The following is a 22,891-nucleotide window of genomic DNA, read 5'->3' as shown; positions in this document are numbered from 1 at the left end:
CCCATCTCGCACCAAGGGAGTGGGAGAGGGCTCAGGCCAAGCCAGCATGGTGTCCCATTTTCCCTTTGGGAAATGCGGTCACCATAGTTATGACCCCAGGAGGTGGTGTCATAAAAGTCAGTTGACGGGGTTGAGATGCTTTGAAATTTTATTATAATGCAAAGCAAAAAAATCTCTCTCCCCCTCTCCCTGCCCACCCTTACCCTTGAAGGTCAAGTATTCTTTGTCAACCTCTGGAAACACACTCGCAAAGAAATTATAAAACTTAGCTTTGTTATCGCCAATACCTTTTTACTCTTGCAGTAGCTGTAAGGGGATTGTAAACATTTTTTACTTTAAATAAGGAGTTGCCAACCTGAAAAAGTTGAGAAATATTAGCCTAGCACCATGGGTCCCTGTTCCTGAATGGAACCCCTGACAGCTACTGCAATACAAATAATAATGAATGAAGAAAAAAATGTATAAGCTTAAGTTCTGACTGTGACAGATATGGCAATTTCCTGCAATACCTTTGGGAGATTTTACTGTATTAAGTCTGTGTATAATTGTGGGCCAGGGATTGTATGCAGTTACATGGGGGAGGGTGACAACAGTCCTCCAGGAACTACGAACAGTGGGGGGTGATTAGGCAAATTCACTCAGATTGTAACACCTCCAGAGAGGTACCACCACCTGGAAAGACTCGCATTTACTGGTTCAAACTGGATTCTCCAGAGCCTAATAAAGAAAGGACAAAAACAATGAGGAGGTGGAACCTTAAAGAGTGACAGATTTATTTATTCGGGCATGAGCTTTCATGGGTAAAAAGAAGTGGGGTTTTTTTACCCACAAAAGCTTATGCCCAAATAAATCTGTTAGGGTATGTCTACATCTACAATTTTGCAGCGCTGGTTGTTACAGCTGTATTAGTACAGCTGTATAGGGCCAGCGCTGCAGAGTGGCCACACTTACGGCAACCAGCGCTGCAAGTGGTGTTAGATGTGGCCACACTGCAGCGCTGTTGGGCAGCTTCAAGGGGGGTTCGGGGAACGCGAGAGCAAACCGCGGGGAAGCAGGTCTCCTTCCCCGGGTTGCTCCAGTATTCCGCGAACCCCCCTGCAAGCAGATCTCCTTCCCCGCGGTTTGCTCTCGCTTTCCCCGAAGCCCCGTGCAAGCAGGTCTTTCCTTCCCCGCGGTTTGCTCTCGTGTTCCCCGAACCCCCCCTGCAAACCGCGGGGAAGGAGACTTGCTTGCATGGGGGTTTGGGGAAAGCAAGAGCACACTGCGGGGAAAGAGACCTGCTTGCACGGGGGTTCGGGGAACGCAAGAGCACACCGCGGGGAAGGAGACCTGCTTCCCCGCGGTTTGCTCTCGCGTTCCCTGAACCCCCCTGCAAACCGTGGGGAAGGAGACCCGCTTGGGGGGGGATTCGGAGAACACCGGAGCAAACCGCGGGGAAGGAGACCTGCTTGATTACCAGAGAGGTATCCTCAGGTATGCTGGGATACCTTCTTATTCCACGGAGGTCAAGAAAAGAGCTGGTAGTGTCTACACTTGATTACCAGCGCTAGATCACTAGCGCTGGATCCTCTACACCCGAGACAAAACAGGAGTATGGCCAGCGCTGCAAACAGGGCCTCACCAGCGCTGCAACTTTGTGATGTAGGCAAGCCCCTAGTCTTAAGGTACCACCGGACTCCTCATTGTTTTTGTGGATACAGCCTAACACAGCTACCCCTCTGAAAGAAAGGACAATTTAAACTGGAGTTTAAACCTTCTGTCCAAAGCGGGTCCCAAATTCTTCCTGGGAAGGTTTGGAAGGCCCCATAAGACTGATGAGTGAGCTCTCACAGGCTTGTAGCATGCATGTGGGAAATTTTATTGATTTTATATGTTTTCTTTGTAATGATTTCACCTTAAGAATAAATGTGCTTAGAGGGCACTGTGGGGTAACTTACAATGTGGGTAATTACACTCTTTATAGCTTCTAAAGAGAGAGCAAAGCACAGATGCTGGCCTGTTAAGGTAGTCTGGGTTGCTGGGAATAACACAATGCAGGCGGGAAACTGTGCAGCTTGCAAAAATCCTGCTCACGGGGGTGGGAGAGCGACACGGATCTCCATCTGAGAGGTGACAGTGAGAAGCCTGGCGCCTAGAGTGTGTGTACCCCTGAGGGAGCAATACACGTGCACAGTTGCCCTGAACTGTGGCACCCTCTATAGCAGCAAAAAGTTTCTGCTGACGTGAAACAGTTAAATAGGTAATGCTGACACTTCATTTACTGGTTTCAGAGTAGCAGCCGCATTAGTCTGTATCCCCAAAAAGAACAGGAGTACTTGTGGCACCTTAAGGTATGGCTACACTTACAGTTGTACAGCGCTGGGAGTTACAGCTGTCTTTGTACAGTTGTGTAGGGAAAGCGCTGCAGTGTGGCCACACTGACAGCTACCAGCGCTGCAGTGTGGCCACATTTGAAGCATTTGCAGCGCTGTTGGGAGTGGTGCATTATGGGCAGCTATCCCAGCTTTCAAGTGGCTGCAACGTGCTTTTCAAAAGAGGGGGGTGGGGTGGAGTGTGACAGGGAGCGTGGGGGAGACAGAGAGAGTGGATTTTTGGAGCTGACACTGTGTCAGCTCCTTGCCTTGCAAGTTCTAAGGACTGGAAGATACACAGCACCAACCTGCAATCAATTTAAAAGTTTCGAGCCCTTCCCCCACCCTTCTCTTATTCACTAAATGCAAATTATGCACTCCTAAATAGCCGTCAGACCACATAAGCAGCTGCTCAACACGGACACCCACCCTCCCCCTCTGCCGTGTGACTTCTCTCTTCAAGCAAACAGCTGTGAGCCTTCCAAAGCAATTCCCCTGCCTGCCTCCGATCGAGCAAACAGGAGCTGTGTTTGTTTTTTAGATAAGCAGCTCGGGCAAGCTCGGAGTTCAGCCATTCTTCCTGTTTCTTGTGAGCAGGCATTCTGGGATACCTCCTAATACCCTGGAGGCCAATAACAGTGCTTTTGGTGACCACACTTGATGAGCAGCGCTGCATCACCAGTGCTGCAATCGTTACACCCCAAGCAGACCAGATGTACAGCCAGCACTACAGCCAGGGAGTTGCAGCGCTGGATGTGCCTTGCAGGTATGGACAGTTACTAAATTGCAGCGCTGTAAACCCGCCACCAGCGCTGCAACTCTCCAGTGTAGCCAAGCCCTTAGAGACTAACAAATTTGTCTGAGCATAAGCTTTCGTGGGCTACAGCCCACTTCATCAGATGCATGTAGTGGAAAATTCAGTAGCTGGCAAACACTAACCCAGGAACCTATCCTTGCAACAAAGCCCGTTGCCAACTCTGTCCACATATCTATTCAGGGAACACCACCATAGAACCTAACCGCATCAGCCACGCCATCAGGGGCTCATTCACCTGCACATCTACCAATGTGATATATGCCATCATGTGCCAGCAATGCCCCTCTGCCATGTACATTGGCCAAACCGGACAGTCTCGACATAAAAGAATAAAGCGACACAAATCAGACGTCAGGAATTATAACATAAATACCAGTTGGAGAACACTTCAATCTTCCTGGCCACTTGATTACAAACCTAAAAGTCATAATATTACAATAAAAAAACTTCAAAAACAGACTCCAAGGAGAGACTGCTGAATTGGAAGTAATTTTCAAATTGGACACCATCAAATTAGACTGGGAGTGGATGGGCCATTACACAAAGTAAAACTATTTCACCACCACCCCCTCTCCCCCACCCCACAGTTCCTCACATGTCCTTGTCAATTGCTGGAAATGGGTCATTTTCATTACCACTACAAACAGTTCTTTTTCTCTCCTGCTGATAATAGCTCACCTTAACTGATCACTCTCCTTATAGTGTGTATGGTAACACCCATTGTTTCATGTTCTCTGTGTATAGATATATTTTCCTACTGTATTTTCCACTACATGCATCCAATGAAGTGGGCTGTAGCCCACGAAAGCTTATGCTCAAATAAATTTGTTAGTCACTAAGGGTACGTCTACACTACAGGATAAATTTGATTTAACATAAACCAGTTTTATAAAACAGATAGTATAAAGTCGATTGCATGCGGTCACAGTAGGTACATTAATTCGGCGGTGTACGTCCATGGTCCTAGGCTAGCGTCGATTTCTGGAGCGTTGCACTGTGGGTAGCTATCCCATAGCCATCCCATAGTTCCCGCAGTCTCCCCCGCCCCTTGGAATTCTGGTTTGACAGCCCAGTGCCTGATGGGCAAAAATCATTGTCGCAGGTGGTTCTGGGTACAGCCTCACCCCTCCCTACGTGAAAGCAGCAGACAACCGTTTCACGCCTTTTTTCCTGGGTGAACTGTGCAGATGCCATAGCACTGCACGCAGGGACCCCGCTCAGATCAACACCGCGATCATGAACGTTGTAAACACCTCGCGCATTCTCGTGCAGTCTATGGTGAACCATGAACTGCAAAGCCAGGCGAGGAGGAGGAGGAGGCGGCTACAGCAGAGCGACGACGAGAGTGATGAGGACATGCAAACTGAATTCTCCTTAACCATGGGCCCCTGCGCTTTGGAGCTCCTGCTGGTAATGAGGCAGGTTCTACCCATTGAATGCCGATTTTGGGCCCGAGAAACAAGCACAGACTGGTGGGACCGCATAGTTTTGCAGGTGTGGGACGATTCGCAGTGGCTGCGAAACTTTTGCATGTGTAAGAGCACTTTCATGGAATTTTGTGACTTGCTTTCCCCTGCCCTGAAACGTCATAATACCAAGATGAGAGCAGCCCTCACAGTGGAGAAGCAAGTGGCAATAGCCCTGTGGAAGCTTGCAATGCCAGACAGCTACTGGTCAGTTGGGAATCAATTTGGAGTGGGCAAATCTACTGTGGGGGCTGCTGTGATGCAAGTAGCCAAAGCAATCATTAAGCTGCTGCTACAAAAGGTTGTGACTCTAGGAAACGTGCAGGCCATAGTGGATGGCTTTGCTGCAATGGGATTCCCTAACTGTGGGGGGGCGATAGATGGAACCCATATCCCTATCTTGGCACCGGCGCACCAGGCCACCCAGTACGTAAACTGCAAGGGGTACTTTTCAATGGTGCTGCAAGCACTGGTGGATCACAAGGGACATTTCACCAACATCCACATGGGATGGCCAGGAAGGGTTCATGACGCTCGCATCTTCAGAAGCACTGCTCTGTTTAAAATGCTGCAGCAAGGAATTTACTTCCCAGACCAGAAAATAACCGTTGGGGATGTTGAAATGCCTGTAGTTATCCTGGGGGACCCAGCCTACCCCTTGATGCCATGGCTCATGAAGCCATACATAGGCAGCCTGGACAGTGGTCAGGAGCAGTTCAACTACAGGCTGAGCAACTGCAGAATGGTGGTAGAATGTGCATTTGGCCATTTAAAGGCGCGCTGGCGCACATTACTGACTCGCTCAGACCTCAACCAAACCAGTGTCCTCTTTGTTATTGCTGCTTGCTGTGTGCTCCGCAATCTCTGTGAGAGTAAGGGGGAGACCTTTATGGCGGGGTGGGAGGCTGAGGCAAATCACCTGGCTGCTGATTACGCGCAGCCAGACACCAGGGCGATTAGAAAAGCACACCACGGAGCGGTGCACATCAGAGAAGCTTTGAAAACAAGTTTCACCACGGGCCAGGGTACGGTGTGACTGCTGTGTTTGTTTCCCCTTGATGAACCCCACCCCCTTGATTGACTCATTCCCTGTAAGCAACCCACCCTCCCCCTTCGATTACAGCTTGCTTAAGAAAATAAAGTCACCATCGTTTAAAAATCATGTATTCTTTATTAAAAAGCTCATTATACAAAAAGGGAGAGAACTGGCAAGGTAGCCCGGGTGCAGTTTGGGAGGAGGATAGGAGGGAAGGAAAAGGCCACTAAAATTATTTTAACGTAATGACAGCCTTTTGGTTGAGCTGTCCACGGGGGTGGAGTGGGTGGGTGTACAAAGCCTTCCCCCACGCGTTTTTACACGTCTGGGTGAGGAAGATATGGAACATGGTGAGTACTGAGGGTGGTGACACAGGAGCTGCAGCCGCACTCTGTGACCTCGCTGCTCTTCCTGAAGCTCCACCAGACGTCGGAGGATGTCAGTTTGATCACGCAGCAGCCCCAGCGTTTCATTCCGCCACTGCTGATCTTCCTGCCTACACCTCTGATCTTCCTGCCGCCACCTCTCATCTTGAGCGTCTCTCCTGTCCTCACGTTCACTGGCATCTTTCCTGTAATTTGATACCACGTCCTTCCACTGATTCAGATGAGCTCTTTCATTGCAGGTTACTTCCATGATTTCAGAGAACATTTCGTCTCGCGTCCTCTTCTTCCTCCGCCTTATCTGAGCTAGCCTTCGGGATGGAGTAGGGAGGCTTGAAAAATGTGCAGCTGCATGAGGGAGGGAAAAAAGGGAGAGAAATTTAAAAAGATACATTTTACAGAACAATGCTTATACTCTTTCACAGTGAATAACACTATTCACCTTACACAGCACATGTGATTTCACTACAAGGTCGCATTTTGCATCTTAAGTTTGAGTGCCTGGGCTCTGGTGTTACAGATCTCACAGATGCAGGTCCGGGCATCAGAATTCAGCTTGCATGCAGCCATGGTAAGCCATTGTCTTTCGGCTTCAGCAGCCTTCCCTTCCATTCACAGAAGCCCCCCCCCACCCCCCCTCCAATTCTCTAGGATGATCGCTTTACCCCCTCCCCCACTGCATGGCTGGTATCATGAAAGATCACTGCTAATCACCCCCCTTACCCCCCACCGCGTGGCCGGTAGCTGGGAAGATTCCTGCTAGCCAAACGCGAGAAAGCTCAGTGCTATCCTTCCTCCTCTCCCCCTGCTTGGCTACATGCAAGGAAGGATTTCTTGTAAGCAACAGGCAAACACTCCTGTAAGAAAAAGGCCATCTCTGTCCTCTTAATTAAAATCCTGAATTTCAACCAGGTTACCATGAACGATATCACTTTGCTGAGGATAACAGAGCGAGATAAAGAACGGATGTTTCTTGAATGCCTGCAATCACCGGGACCATACGCAGCTATGCTTTGTCATGCAATGATACCCGATTACTTGCTACATGCATGGTGTGGTAAAGTGTCCTACCTTGGTAGACGGAACAAGGCTGCCTTGCCCAGAAACCTTCTGCAAAGGCTTTTGGAGTACCTCTGTCTGTTACAGCTGTCCCCCTGCTGCATTCCTTTTTCCCCTCTCCTTTCTGTTTGTTCTGTGTGGCCGCCCCTCCCGGCCATTGTGCTAACTAAAGTCACAGCCCTATTCATAGGAATGGCTTGTACAGACTAACTGGAGCCATTGCTCTGCCTAGGGAGGGGGCTTCTTGCTTCTTTGTTTGGCTCCTTTGTTCAGACTCGGGCTCGGTGTGGGGGGCACTCCCCAGAAATGCAGTGGCCAACTAATTAAGCATATGAGTCATACCTGTGGCTCAGAACATGCCCAGGCATGCCTATGCTTACCTGCAGCCTTTCTCTGCCTTCTCTCCTCCCCTGTATCAAGAGGAGCCAATCAAAAGTACTGATGGGAAACTGCCTAAGTTTGCCTTTAAAGCCGGACATTTTCTGATCAGACCTCGGAGAAGGTCCTTGCTTTGCCACCTGGTCTGATCAGCTAGGGGTTTTGGGGGGGCCCTCTCCCCGCTCTCGTTTGTTTTTGAGCGTACCCATGTTTTTAAACTCCCCTCCCATGAACAACGAATTTGTGCCTGGAGATCTCCTGATTATTGTAAGCGAATCGAGTTCTCTCTCCATCCTCCGATGCTACTGCTGTTCCTGCCTCTGTGCTTGCTGCTGTCCTGGGGATTGGTGAGAACTCCCTCTTGCAGACTCCCCCTGTCCTAGCTGCTGGCCTTGTTTCCCCAGCAGACAGACCCAAGCTCCTTGGTCTGTATCTGTAATCTGTTTCTTGCTCCGCAGCACCTTTGCTGCTAAAAATAAGCCTGTGCTGCTGCTAAGCTGTGCCTTCCTGGACTGTATCCTGGGCCGCCGGCTTGCAGCCGCGCCACCGCTGCAGCCGCCACCCCCCCCCGGGGGCTGTACCCTGGGCACACACCACTCTGCCCTCTGGAACTGCTCCCCCTCCCGATCAAAGAATCGGCATAGTGTAAGGTGCACCTATTAGAATCAGGTTCTTAGTCTAGATAAGTTGTAATTTCATTTTGCGTAGCTGTGGTTAAGTTAGGTTTAAAGAATTGTTTGTATTGTGCTCTGTAAGTTAGGTTTACAAAAGAATTGTTGCATTGTGTTCTGTTACTTGCTAATTTGTGCAGTCTTGGTTAAGTTAGATCATAAATAAGATTTTGCTGTTGTCTGTATAATTGTGGTTAAGTCTGTCTTCCTGCTGCCCTAACCCCCCACCCCCAAGCTTGCCCGTATCTCCCCCCGAGCTCCCCAGTCACTCGTTGCAGTCTCTCTGCTGTTTAAAATTGCAGCCTGTCTGCTCTCTGTGTCTCCTTGAGTTTAAATCTCCCTCTGCAGCACCTCTGCCTTTGGTCTCTGCTCCACCACGTGCTCCTCTTCCCCCATCCCCCAACCTCATTCCTCTACCACTGCCTTTCTTTCTCTCTCTCTCTCTCTCTTTTAATCCCTTCACCCACGTGTTCACCCCGCTCCTACTGCTGCCAAACCTCCATTGTATTACTGAAGTCTAGCATAAAACCCCATTGGTTACCCTCTTTCTCTCTGACACACCTCACATTTTACATCTACGCCACTGTGACAAATTTTTACCTAGAGTTGTTGTTGTTTAACACATTTTACCCATAACTGTTAGTTGGTTATATGCTGCTGTGACACACCCTTTACATAGAAATTGTTAGCTACCTGTTATATTTATACTTCAGTGTTAATTGGTTACCAACTGTATTGTACCCCACTGTATTGTACCCCACTATTGAAACCCCCTGTACTATTTACTAAAAGAAACCCCTCCCCAATTGTCTACCTTAACAAACCCCATACCCCTCACTATTGAATTTTCCCTGTTTTTGCATTTTCTTAATGAAGTTTATTTTGTACCCCACCAGTGCAGTAGTTGTCCCCCAAGATCCCCTACCTGCTGGCAGGGTCAACTTCCAAGAGCACTTCATGGAGATGTCCCTGGAGGATTTCTGCTCCATCCCCAGACATGTTAACAAACTTTTCCAGTAACTTTACTGCCCGCGAATGCATCCCAAGCCCTCAGGGCAAATCAATCATTAAAAAAAGCTTGCTTTTAAACCATGTTTTGTATTTACAAAGGTACACTCACCAAAGGTACACTCACCAGAGGTCGCTTCCATGGTTGCACTGTCTGGGCTAGTGGCTTGGGAGGGCTGAGACGGTAATTCCGTCTGGATCAGAAAAAGCTCCTGGCTGTTAGGGCTAACAGAGTGCTGTGTGCTCTCTTCAAGCTTGTCCTCTTCTTCCTCCTCCTCACCTTCCCCGTCCGCATAATCCTCAGGCATGGCTGAGATTACAACCCCCACTACGGAATCCAAGGATGGGGGGGTGGGGCGTAGTGGTGGCGCAGCCCCCTAAAATTGCATGCAGCTCAGCGTAGAAGTGGCATGTTTTCAGCCCTGCCCCAGACCTTCCGTTTGCCTCTTTGGTTTTCTGGTAGGCTTGTCTGAGCTCCTTCACTTTCACTCTGCACTGCACTGAGTCCCTGGTGTGGCCTCTCTCCTTCATGGTCTTGGAAATTTTTTCAAATATTTTTTCATTTCGTCTTTTTGAACGGAGTTCTGTTAGCACAGAATCCTCTCCCCATATAGTGATCAGATCCAGTACCTCCCGTGCGGTCCATGCTGGAGCTCTTTTTCTATTCTCAGGAGACTGCATTGTTACCTGTGCTGATGGGCTCTGCGTGGTCACCTGTGCTGATCAGAGCTCCACGCTGGCCAAACAGGAAATGAAATTCAAAAGTTCGCGGGGCTTTTCCTGTCTACCTGGCCAGTGCATCCGAGTTCAGATAGCTGTCCAGAGCGGTCAGTGGTGTACTGTGGGATACGGCCTGGAGGCCAATACCATCGATTTGCGGCCACACTAACCCTAATCTGATATAATAATACCGATTTTAGTGCTACTCCTCTCATTGAGGAGGAGTACAGAAACCAATTTAAAGAGCCCTTTATATCGATTTAAAGGGCATCGTAGTGTGGACGGGTGCGGCGTTAAATCGGTTTAACCCTGCTAAAATCGGTATAAACACGTAGTGTAGACCAGGCTTAAGGTGCCACAAGTACTCCTGTACTTCATTTACTGTCACCAGTCTCCAGATAGAGGCCCCAGGCCTGCAAACACTTAACAGCTTTACTCATGTTACTACAGTTACATGCATACTTAAATCAGTGGGACTACTCCTGTGAACAAAGTTATGCACCTTCTTAAGTGTTTGCAGACTAGGGCCTTAGATGAGACAGAATAACTACCCCATTGAGATAAATGGAAGCAACTCACTCCTCTTAGGGCTACTGTTTCAGTTTGCAGACTCAGTAAGGCCCCAATCTTGCAAACACTTACACATATACTTTACTTTAAGCTCATGAGTAGTGTCACTGGATTTTTTTCTCACTCTTGTTGCTGGGTGAAGTCAGTGGATATATTCACACACTTAAAATTAAGCACAGGTGTGTTTGCAGGATCAGGGCCAGCACCTTAGCAGGCCACATTTGGAATAGAATCATAGAAGATTAGGGTTGGAAAATACCTGAGGAGGTCATCTAGTCCAACTCCCTGCTCAAAGCAGGAAGGGTTTTGTTTGCATCCATAGGGGCTAGAAACCAACTTGAAAAAACAAGAAATCTTAAGTTTTGAAGAAACTAATGGTTTTAGACAATACCACTGTGTGATTGATCAAACCACTCCTGTCTACAACTGCATTAAAGAACTCCCCACCAAACTACTGTACTCTGCAGCTGTACTTAGCCTTAGGGCATGGCTACACTGGAAAGTTGCAGCGCTGGTGATGGGGTTACAGCGCTGCAACTCAGTCTGTGTCCACACTTGCAAAGCACAGCCAGCGCTGCAACTCCCTGGTTGCAGCGCTGGCTGTACACCTGGTTTGCCTGGGGTGTAGCAATTCCAGCACTGGTGATGCAGCGCTGGTCATCAAGTGTAGCCACCAAAAGCCTCCAGGGTATTAGGAGGTATCCCAGAATTCCTGTCCACAACAAACTGGAAGAATGGCTGAACTCCAATCTCCCCGTAGCTACTTAGCTAAAAAACAAACACAGCTGCTCTTTGCTCCAGCGAGCCAGCGAGCGGAGGCAGGGGAATTGCTTTGGAATGTTCACAGCTGTTTGCTTGAGGAGAGGGGCGAAGGGGGAGTCCGTGCTGAGCAGCTGCTTATATGGTCTAAAGACTATTTAGGAGTGCATAATTTGCATTTAGTGAATAAGAGACAGGTGGGGGAAAGGTCAAAACTTTTAAAATGATTGAAGGTAGGCATTGTGTATCTTCCAGTCCTTAGAACTTGCAAGGCAGGGAGCTGAGAACAGTGTCAGCTCCAAAAATCCACTCTCTCTGTCTCCTCCATGCTCCCTGTCACACTCCACCCCACCCCCCTCTTTTGAAAAGCACGTTGCAGCCACTTGAAAGCTGGGATAGCTGCCCATAATGCACCACTCCCAACAGCGCTGCAAATGCTGCAAATGTGGCTGCCCTGCAGCGCTGGTAGCTGTCAGTGTGGCCACCCTGCAGCGCTTTCCCTACACAGCTGTACAAACACAGCTGTAACTCCCTGCGCTGCACATCTCCAAGTGTAGCCATACCCTTACCTGTGAATGTGGGGGGTTAGTAGTTACAGAGAAACTGCCACTCCAAATCAGACTAGTAGCCCATTTAGTCCAGTATCCTTGATCTGTCAGTTACAGAGCTTGACTGACACATTTAGGGTTTATTTTTCATCTAGGGAAGCTGATTGTGCCTCCTTTGTTTAACTTGGCACAGCAGCCGATCAGGAGGGTGTCTAGTAGGAAGTATGTTATGTTCTTTAAACTTCATATAGCTAGGATGGATTGCCTTAAAAATAGCCAGTAGTCTTTGTCAATATGGAAAAACAACTCGGAAGAACTTCTGCAGACTCTCATCTTCCCAGGGCAGGGCTCAAGCTCATAGACTTTAAGGTCAGAAGGGACCATTATGATCATCTAGTCTGACCTCCTGCACAAGGCAGGCCACAGAATCTCACCCATCCACTTCTATAACAAACCTCTAACCTATGTTTGAGTTATTGAAGTCCTCAAATTGTGGTTTGAAGACCTCAAGCTGCAGAGACTCCTCCAGCAAGTGACCCATGCCCCATGCTGCAGAGGAAGATGAAAAACCTCCAGGGCCTCTGCCAACCTGCCCTGGAGGAAAATTCCTTCCCGACCCCAAATATGGTGATCAGCTAAACCCTGAGCATGTGGGCAAGACTCACCAGCCAGCACCCAGGAAAGAATTCTCTGTAGTAACTCAGATCCCATCCCATCTAACATCCCATCACAGACCACTGGGCATACTTACCTGCTGATAATCAAAGATCAATTGCCAAATTAATTGCCAAAATTAGGCTATCCCATCATACCATCCCTTCCATAAACTTATCAAGCTTAGTCTTGAAGCCAGATATGTCTTTTGCCCCCACTACTCCCCTTGGAAGGCTGTTCCAGAACTTCACTCCTCTGAGGGTTAGAAACCTTCGTCTAATTTCAAGTCTAAACTTCCTAGTGTCCAGTTTATATCCAGTATGATCATTCCCTGGGAAACAGGCCCTGTTATTGCAGTAGTTCAACTGGGCACATGACAGCTCTAAGCTTTGGAAGGCTGCCTGCTCCACCTATTAAAGGGGTCGGAAAGAGAGGGGGCTGGAATAAAGTTCTAGCTGCATTCCAGCCAATGATGAGACAACAGAAAAGGGCCATCGTTGGATGACAGTGAGCCAGATGGACAGTGATACGTTGCTAACATGCTCCAGCAGAAATGTTCTGTCTCACATATAAGCTACGTTCCCTGGGTAAAATATTGTCCCTTCTTATTCCCACATCCTAAATCTACTAGTTCCATACTCTCCCTTCTTCTAACCCCATTAGTCCTTCTAACAGCATTTTCTGGTCTAGTGTATCAGTGCTTTCCTCCTTGAGGTGGTTTCACTGATCTTTTTGCTACTTCGTTTACTGAAAGTAGGGCATACAAGTCTTGATCTCTGGCTGGATATCATCAGTCTGCATTCTAAGAAAGAGCTTGCCCTACCAAGAAGGTATCAAGAAGTCTATTTCCTCTTAGGGTATTCATCCAGAAGCAGCACAGTGTGAGTTTTCAGAAATTTAGCTACAATGGCATGTCACACGCTGGCTACCTGTATCATGTCCCCCTCTAGTGGCTAGAAGCTCTTATTGTTGTCAGGTAACAACATTTCTCCTTTAACTCCTGTTGGAGAGGCTTGTGCTTTTGGTTCAGAAGGTCCAGTCTCTGCGAACAACCCTGATGAGGTCATTACATACACCTGCTAGCTGTGTGATAAAACTAGTCCATGAGGTAGTTACTGGTGATGGTGTGTAGCATAAAGATCTGTGCATTACATAGTACTTGTCAGCAAAGAAACAGTATAAAAATGCTGCAGATTGTTTAGGGCTTTCTTTTAACATCCTAAAGCACTCTCCTGGATAATCACCATAGTTGGTTTATTACTGTAAGGAGAGGACTTGTTCTGTTGTTGCAAAGCATCATGTCAGAAAGAACTTCTAACAACATACTTGTTCACTTCATAACAGGTATTTTTTTTAAACATGTATTTTTAAATACTTGACACGTGCATGCTGGGCATCCCTGTGTTGCTTAAAAAAAGGTGTTCCACCATAGCACAGCATAAATACCATAGGATATGACAGTTGCTATAGCAACTAAGAATCTACTATTATATAGCACCGACTAGCTCATAAAACACGTGGAGCCTTTCAGTGCCTCAGTACTCCTGACTTTGCAGTAACGTAGGTACCATATTGTCTTCAAAAGAGTTTGCCAGTTTAGAAATGAATGTCAATTTGATTATATTTTGCATCTTTTTTGTCAGCCAACTCTGTTGTCTTTTGGGAATGGCAAATCCATAGGAACAAAACAGACTGAAACAAATACGGTCTGGAGAGGAAAGGTTAACAAAGTAATTGTCTTATCATGCAGTCATTCTGAAACAGCAGCTTTTAGACCCTTGCTCTGGTGCTGCCCTTTGTTGTTCTCTAGCATCTGGTTTTCCAAGGTTGTAGTAAGACAGTGATTCCAGAGCACTGTTCTGCTTTCAAACACCAGTATTTCCAGTAGTGTAGTATCCTATGCAGAAGAATTTTCCGTGAAAGGCACAATACAAATGCGTGATGTGGTGGCCAAGTTAGTGCAGCTTCACCAATCCCAAGAGGTAAAAAGCAGAAATCAGGACCCCAAATCATGAACATAGCTAAAAATTATGACTTTTTTCCCCAGAAATAATACATTAGGTTCTTTTTCTTTGCCTTTTGGTTTCTGAGCCTGTAGAATGCACTTGGCTCAAGTTTCCAAGGTTTCTATGCAAATACAAGGGCTAGAAATGTACTTTAACTCCTGAGATTCTCATGCAACACCTTAATTTCAACAGCTCAGGCTTTAAGAAAAACACCAACTATTACAAGACTTGCAATAATAGAGTTGGTAACCTTGCAATAGACAATGATGCCAATGTACCTGGACTTTTTCTTTGGAAGTGCTATTTCAGTACTTATTTAACGTTAAGATATCAAGGTGATTGGCTCCACACAAATACCTTAGATCATGGGTTTGCAACCTAGAGGGAGTCAGAAAGAGATCCAGGCAGGTTGCACTCACCCTGCCTTTATTACTTTATTGTTAGATAAAAAGGAGGTCTCTGTACAGTGGACTCCTTCTCTGGAACAGATTGAGACCCCCTGCCTTAGATTGATAAATATCACAACCCCACCTTACATATGGCTCAGCAGATACCTAAATATTCAGAGCATCATTAGCGTTTTCAATCCCAGTCAGTTGGAGGTGCTGAAATTGTCCTTTTTCCTGAAGCTACGTCTCTAGACTCTAGAGGTTTAATTCTTAGAAACAAATACAGATCCCCAGTTTTTCATTTTTTAAATTTGTGAATTATTTTTCCCCATAGACCACGTTTATCACAGCGTAGATCAGATTTGCCCTTTATATTTCCTCGCTCTCCTTTTTTTAAACCTTAGTATCATGCAGGCTGAGAATTCGTGATAGACAAAGAAAAATGAAGAGAGACGCTCGTTTTCTTTCCTCTGCTGAAAGGTCCAGCATGTCCTAGAAGTGAGACGAAATAGATTAGGGTTTGGTGCCCTCATGTGGCCATGTGCATTGTTATTGAAACATGACATTCAATGCATTGAAATGCAGCATGAATCAGACCTTCTTGTTGACGTTTCTTTTCCCTTAGCTGCATTTGGAAGCCAAATTGACAATAAAGCTGCCAGCTAGACAATTTCAAAACACTTTTAGGCCAGGCCTTTTTGCTTTGTATATTAAAACAGTTATATTTCCTTGTACCAGGTTAATATAATATCATTTAAAGTTTATAATATAGAGACTAGTGCTTGATTTATACTGGCTAAACAGACCACAGGTACCTGGAACAGAGGGAAACTGGCAACTCCCTGAGGGCATACTGCCACATCATCCCAGGGATCTTATGAGCTCCCTTTGTAGTCATGCCACAGTATTGGAGGTCTGGATGGAGGCAGAGGCGTCACTCTCCACAGCCTCTATTGTGTCCATAGTCTGTTTGACACAGACCATAATATGATGTCATAATAATTAAAAAGTAACAACAATGAAAATAATATGAATGATGCATTCCTGGTATATAATGTTATCTCTGTGTAGCCCAAGGTCCCGTGTGCTTCAACAATTCACCTGGGAACTACAAGTTGTGGACTACAAACTGCAGCATATTGGGAGAACTTCCTGGTTACTGCCAGGATGTACCTCTGCCCCCGCCCCAGCAGGAGGTCTCAGCACTGACTGAGCTGGGAGCATGTAGCAGGCAAGGAGAGAGGAGGCTGCTGGACTGAAATCCTGTTCTATGTTCTTTACAGAATAAAGCTCTGTTCCTGGTGTTTTGTCTGAGTGGGTCTGGTCAGGGCCATCCTTAGGATTTATGGGGCCCTATGCAGTATTATTAAACAGGTGCCCTTACGCTTGATGGCAGCTGGGGCTCACGTGTGTATATTAGACAAGGGTGGTCTTTTGAAGGATTTATTTAATACACGATATGTCTGAAGATCCAAGCATTTAAGGCTAAAGATGAATACTCAGATTGTGCATCTAAAAATCTATGCAAGGATTTTTTAGAGACGTGATTTCATAATCTTCAGCAACTCACTAGTGAAATATTTTTAAAGAAAATTTTAAACTAAGGTCCCATAGACTAACATGTTCTGAATAGATATTACAGTATTGCACAGCTGTTTTTGTCAGTAAATTCAGAAACTGACCATATACCTGGGCGTTGGCAAATGCCTGTGAAATGGCTTCATTACCACTTGAATGGCTTTTTAACAGTTTCAGTGTTATGTTAATAGGTCTGGCAGACTGGAAAGCTTTTTCACTTTTAAGTACTAGATCCCCTTTGGAGGGAGACTTAGCAGGCTGCAGCAGCCGGCTGTGGTGAGAGCCTGCAGAACGGGTCAGAACAGGGATAGGAAGAAGTGGGGGGAGGAGGGGGGAGGGAAAGGAGATGTGGACACTAAGACCCAGGGGTGCCCCAAGTTTTCCGGTGCCCTACGCAGCAACAGATGCTGCGTATGCCCAAGGACAGCCCTGGGTCTGGTCTCAGGTGAACACATACTGACACACAACACAGAGCACACAAAGGAGCCTCGGCAGGCTTCCCCTATCTTGAACAACCTCCCACTGGGCTAGTGAACAGGAGAGGGGGGATGCGGGTTACATCAGCGTGAGTGAACTGGATGCCTAATGCTGGAGCCTAGAGACGTTAAGGTTATCTGTTATAACTGTAACCCTTCTGCCCCTCTGAGTTGGCAGCAACAAGGGCCGGATTCAGTATCCAGGGGTTCCGTTTCAATAACACAATGCATTACCAGCTCGAGCCCCCACCCAGTGACCTGGGACACTTACATACCGCCCCCCTGGGCGCCTCTAGGAGGCAATACTTCCCTTCTCGCAAGCACGGAGTCTGAGTGTAGCAAAATCTTTTTAATAAAGGAAGGAAACAATGCAGCATCCCACTGGAGAAACACCATAAACAGGATTATAACACAAATCATAAACAATAACAAAAAAACAACCCCACCCCCAGGTACGTTTGGCAATGTCCTTTTCCCCTTAGGGTCTTAAGTCCAATCACCCTAAAGTCCAACAACCCAAAAGTCTCTTGTCAGTGCCACCCCAGAATTCAAGAGTTTATCTGCAGAGTTTCCCCCCACCCCCAGCCTGGGTGGAAAGTGGGGGGGGGAAGTCCACACAGGGTGTTAAGGGGCACCTTATGTGGGCCAGGGCCAACTGCTCCGCCTCTCCGTGGAGTTCTGCTGCAGCCTTCACCATGACCAGCTCTACCACACCAGCTATGCTGCTCCTCCAGCTGTCCCTGCAAATCGCTTCACTCCGCTCACTGTTCCATGGGCTGCTCCAACACACTGCAAACTGCTCTGCTCTGCCAGCCGCTTAACAATAGGTCTTCAGGCTCCTCCATTAGTTAGCACAGCACTCAGTGATCTCAATTCAGTTCTTTCAGTGATTTCAGCTCTTAGTAGGGGAGTCCTGGTGCTGGTGCACCATTGGCCCAACATGAATTCAGCTCAGCAGTCTCTAGATAGACTCCTAATAGAATTAAAAATTAGCTCTACTCTTTAACAGTGGAGAGATGAGGATATGCAATTGGTGTTCCAGACCCTCAAAAGGGGCCCATACTATCAGATACACACACACCAGTCCCCAACCTCTCTCCATTCATGGGGTTTTGGAACCCATGTCCCATGTTTAGCAAGTACCACCCAACTGAGGTTGAGTCATTTCTGTCACAAAGCAGTCCCATCCCAAACTGCTGTGGGATTATGCTAAGTGTGTGGGAGGGGTACATGCCAATGCAAATTCTTAAAATTCTTTCCACACTCTCTACAATTCACCACCAGATGTCAGGGTAGCGCTCATCCTGACTCTGCTTACATAACTACTGATCATTTTACAGCATTGTCAATTACAATAGAGAGGTGGACCTGAGTCACACTGTTTGAATCCAGACAGGAATTTTCCCAACCTCTGGAAGTTTGAGGGGTGGGGATCATTGTTTCTCTTCTTTCTTTCCACAGACAAAAACATACGTTCTTTTATTTTCTTGGCAGGACTTTCCAGCTCTGTTAGACTAAGGTAGCCATCCAGGTATCTTCAGGAGAGACCCTGAACCAGCATACAGAAAAGAAAAGGCCCAGGAATGCCCCGCTACATGAATGGTCTAGGTATACTTAGTCATGCCTCTGCACAGAGGGCTAGACAAGATGACCTCTTGAGGGCCCTTCCAGCCTTACATTTCTGTGATCCTGATGCCTGCCACAAGGTTCAGATTCTGCTCCAATCTTCCACTGACTTCAGGGGTGTCTGGATCCAGAATTTGGGTTCAACCTCAAGTCAAGTTGTCTGTAATTGCTTCATATGTCCTCATACATGAGATGGATGTGATAAGATCTGATTTCTTTTATGCTGTTATTCCTCATGTGGATATTTGGATAAAAAAGCAGGTTTTCACCCTGAAGAAAAATAAATTAGAGGCAATTCCATAAAGGAGGGAATCCAGTTCTAGTGCTACACTCAGCTGATGCAGCAACTCCTGGTGTCGAATGCCATCAGGTGGTTGAGGGTCATCTCCTTAGAATACATCCTCGGACATCAGCAATACCAGGAGGGATGAGCTGGAGTGCTGATGAGAAGCGCAGTGGGGAAAGTATCTGAAATACTTTCCTCATGGATTGTATTTTCCAAATGGACACTCTACCCTAAATACTAAATTAATTACTGAGGGAGAATCTACACTCATTCCTATATTTGCTTTCTACGACCAACTCTCTGTATAACTTTTCATGAGTGATGTATCCGAGTATTTGGATTCTAATATCTGAACTGTATTGTTAAATTTATTCACCTTAATTTGGGTTATTGCTCGGGTGACCAGACAGGAACTGTGAAAAAACAGGATGGGGGTGAGGGGTAATAGGTGCCTATATAAGAAAAAGTCCCCAAAAATGGGACTGTCCCTTTAAAAATGGGACATCTGATCACTCTAGTTATTGCTGATTATGCACAATATGTATCTTATGACTTTTTAAAACAAACTTTGTATTGTGGATAATCTAAGCTCTATACCCAGATGTACAGAAACTCTTTTCTTAACCTGTGTACTATATAATTTTTTTTAACATTAGCTTTAATAAAATTTTTAAATCTGACATTGACTAACATGCCAGCACAAAGCCCAAAGCCTTATCACAATTACTGACTTCCTCATGTGAGAGGGAAATTTCTAGTCAGGCAATGTGGTTCTTTGAATTGAGAAACACTGACATAATAATTCTGTTAACTCTTGGGAAGACCCTTGGCTGAGTCATAAGGGAAAGTGCATTTACAAAGCCCCATGCGGTATGTGGAGTTTCCAGAAGTACTGGAGATGGTCTCCCAAAGCCTTGTCTTCTGTTGCAGTAGGGTTTGGTAAATCTCCCCTTCTAATTGACCTGCAGGACTTTCATCTATCTCTCCACAGACCTGGCAGAGACAACTTCTTCTCTGTCCCACGGCGGGTGCTCTGGCTTTCACTTCCCCTTTTATTCTGGGTTATTCCCCACCCCTACATATGTATATCATGACGTCCATAATTAAACCTCAGGAGATCAGGGAGTACATTAAGCTGAGTAATTATGAGAAATACTTGTTTTAGATTTATACAGTAGTCTGCTTAGTGGTAGCCGATTTGTATATTCTGTTTAGGTGTCAGTCTTCTCTGAAGATATTCCTGTTAATGCTGCAAACATATCTCCTAAATTGCAGTAAATTTACTACTCCTCGAGGGGCTATGTACCGACAGTCACCAAAACTCTTGTCAAGGAAAGACTTGAGTTGAATGGAAGAATTAAAGAAACAGACAGGATTTTATGCATAGCTAATTGGAAATGACCTGGTGTACTTTAATAGCTCATGGAGCACCTATCAGTATTGAATCTTAAATGCTTACTTACAAATGTTTGAATCATGCAGTAAACAAAGCTACCTGCAGTGGGTAGTATTAGCCTTAACTGCTGCTGCCACCAGAAGTATTCACAAAGCAAAAGAATCAACCCAAATTAAGCAAAGGAATGCATAGCAGATGATGCCCTTAAACTTTGCTATGCCTGGGATTCTACAGGCTGTCAAAGCCATCCAGGCTCATGGTCCTCTGCTCAGAAAGTCCCATAGTGACAGCAGGCGCCTCTCACCTACCTTAATTGCTGCTGTGGGGGAAGATGGGAAGAGGCTTTGTCAGACAATCAGATCACTCAGGCTTGTAAAGATTCTTGCCAATACTCTGAGCTGCCACCACAAGTGAACAGGAGTTATAATGGTAGATGCTATTAGTATTACTGGTCATTATTTGTGTTGCAGCCAATGGTGTCCTATTTGTCTCACTGAACACAGGCACTTGTCCCAGAGGGTTTATACTCTAGATGCAGACATTACATACATACTGCCATTATTAATTTACTCTTTTGATTGTGGGAGCATGTAAGGGCCAAGAAGTGCCTTAAAAGTATCCCAGAAAGGTCCAGAAAGAATTTATGAAGTGGTTAAAAAGCATGTCAGAAAATTCCCCAAAGGTCCAGAAACAGGCCCCAAATCACCTTCGGAAGGTCAAAAAGCTCCAAAATTTCCAGAAAAGTTAAAAGGTTCCAAAACTGTCCCAGAAAAATTGATGTAAACAATTTGCTCTGGACCTGTCCCAGCAAATGCTGAAACAGCATTATTTGCCTTTCAGTAGCTTATGGAGGCCGCGACTAAGAGCTGAGCTGTAGTGTGCTAGGCACTGTACGAACACATAGTAAGTGTCGCTCTCTGCCCCAAAGTGAGTTACAGTCTAACTAGACAAGACAGACAAAGGGTGGGAGACAGGAAGGATTATTATCTCCACTTTACAAATAGGGAGCTGAAGCACAGACTGATTTAGACTGTGAGCAACTGTAGGTACGTGTGTAATGTTAAGCACACGCATTAGTGGTTGCAGAGTTAGGGTCTTCACCAGTGTGTACATGGCTGTCCTGTGCCTTGCACACTCAAATGCCAACTCTTTGTCAAGAAAATGTTAGGGTAAGACCTTGTGATTTGATAGATTTGATCTTTTCTGGTTATAGGCCTATTCTGGGCCCTGTTATGTAGCGAGGCCTCCAAAAGAGATGCGTTCTTTCCGGTACTGAAAAGGCAGCTGCCTCTGACCGCTTGTGTACAGCATTTGGGTTTCACATGATGTTCCGTGACGTATTTTTACCACATTTCATATCTTAGACCTTCATCGCTCTGCAAATGTTTAGCCTTTTTGCAAAACCATGTTGGCTTTTTTTCTTTTTTTGTTTGTTTTTTGCTTCATATCTGTGAAACTCTCTGGAAGGGTAAAAAATCTGACTACAACCCCCAACAGTTATCAATGAGCTAAATGAGATGGATGAGGTATAAATTATTAGTTTAAAATCCTAGTTAAAGGTTCTTGTCCTTGCTGGTAATGAGAGCAGCTGCTCCAGTTAAAGTGTCAAATAATATTTCAGCTAAGCTTTTCTTTTTACAGCTCGTGTCAGTTTCTTTTTAAATGTGTGTGTTATAGGGCTAGTTTGTGCCCTTGCAGTGGCTGATTACGGCACAAGCCCACAGTGTCTGTGCCCAGGGCCCCTAACCAATTTGGGGGCCCATGCAGGAGAGCTGGAGCCTTGGCCCTGCCCCCTGCTCTTCCTCTCCCCCGGGACTCTGCTGCCATGCTCTTTCTCCTCCCCTGAGGCTCTGCCCCCTGGCCAGATCAGAAGTCGGAGCCTGGCTGTGGTAGGGTGAGCATATTCCCTCCTCCCTCCCCTGCGTGAAGCTGACCCAAGCCCCTCTCCCCTGTCTCCCATGTGGAGTTGGCCCAAGCCCTTCCACTCACCCTCCCAACCCCTTTTTGGCAAAACTGGGCATTTGTCCCATTTGCTTCTGCCACCTGATCATCAGTTGGCATGAGCAACCGGGACAAATGCCCAGTTTTGCCAAAAAGTCAGGCTATTTGGAGCAGGGCTTAAAAAGGGGACCATCTCAGCTAAAGGACAGGACACAGGGTCACCCTGGGCTGTAGTAAGAACCACCCAGAGAGACCTGGCAGATGTGGGGAGCCCGGAACCTTCCAGCTGCCCTGGGCAAGAGGCCAGGGTGCTCGAGAGCAGCCCCCAGCCTGTGTTCCTGCCCCCCAGAGCACATGAAGGGTCTAGGGCTCCCCACAGTGGCCTGGGCTTCCTGGGCAGCTCTTACCATGGCCCGGCTTCTGGTCAGGCCAAGGGGGCGGGGCCTTGGGGGGGGGGGAGGAAGAACAGAGCGTGGGAACCTGTGTCAGGGGTTCTTTGTGCCCAGGGTCCCAAAAATCTTAATCCGCCTCTGGACCCTTGTGCAAATACAGGGCAAGGTGGTCCCCTCTCTTGTAAAAGGGTTAATTGCACAAGGGGACCAGAGAGACTGCTACATTTGTTTCAGGGTGCATGTCACCCCAGCAGGGATGGGGAAGGGACAGGCCATGTCCTCAGCAGCCCTAAATCCTGACCACAAGAACCATCTGGGCACGCTAGGAGGTGCAACATAGAGGACACTGCACCCTGCACACTCCCCACGCACACCAGGAGG

The sequence above is a fragment of the Gopherus evgoodei genome, chromosome 4 (assembly GCF_007399415.2).
Source record: "Gopherus evgoodei ecotype Sinaloan lineage chromosome 4, rGopEvg1_v1.p, whole genome shotgun sequence".
Lineage (NCBI taxonomy): Eukaryota > Metazoa > Chordata > Testudines > Testudinidae > Gopherus > Gopherus evgoodei.
The sequence above is the reverse complement of the archived record's forward strand: the minus strand, read 5'-3'. Positions refer to the sequence as shown.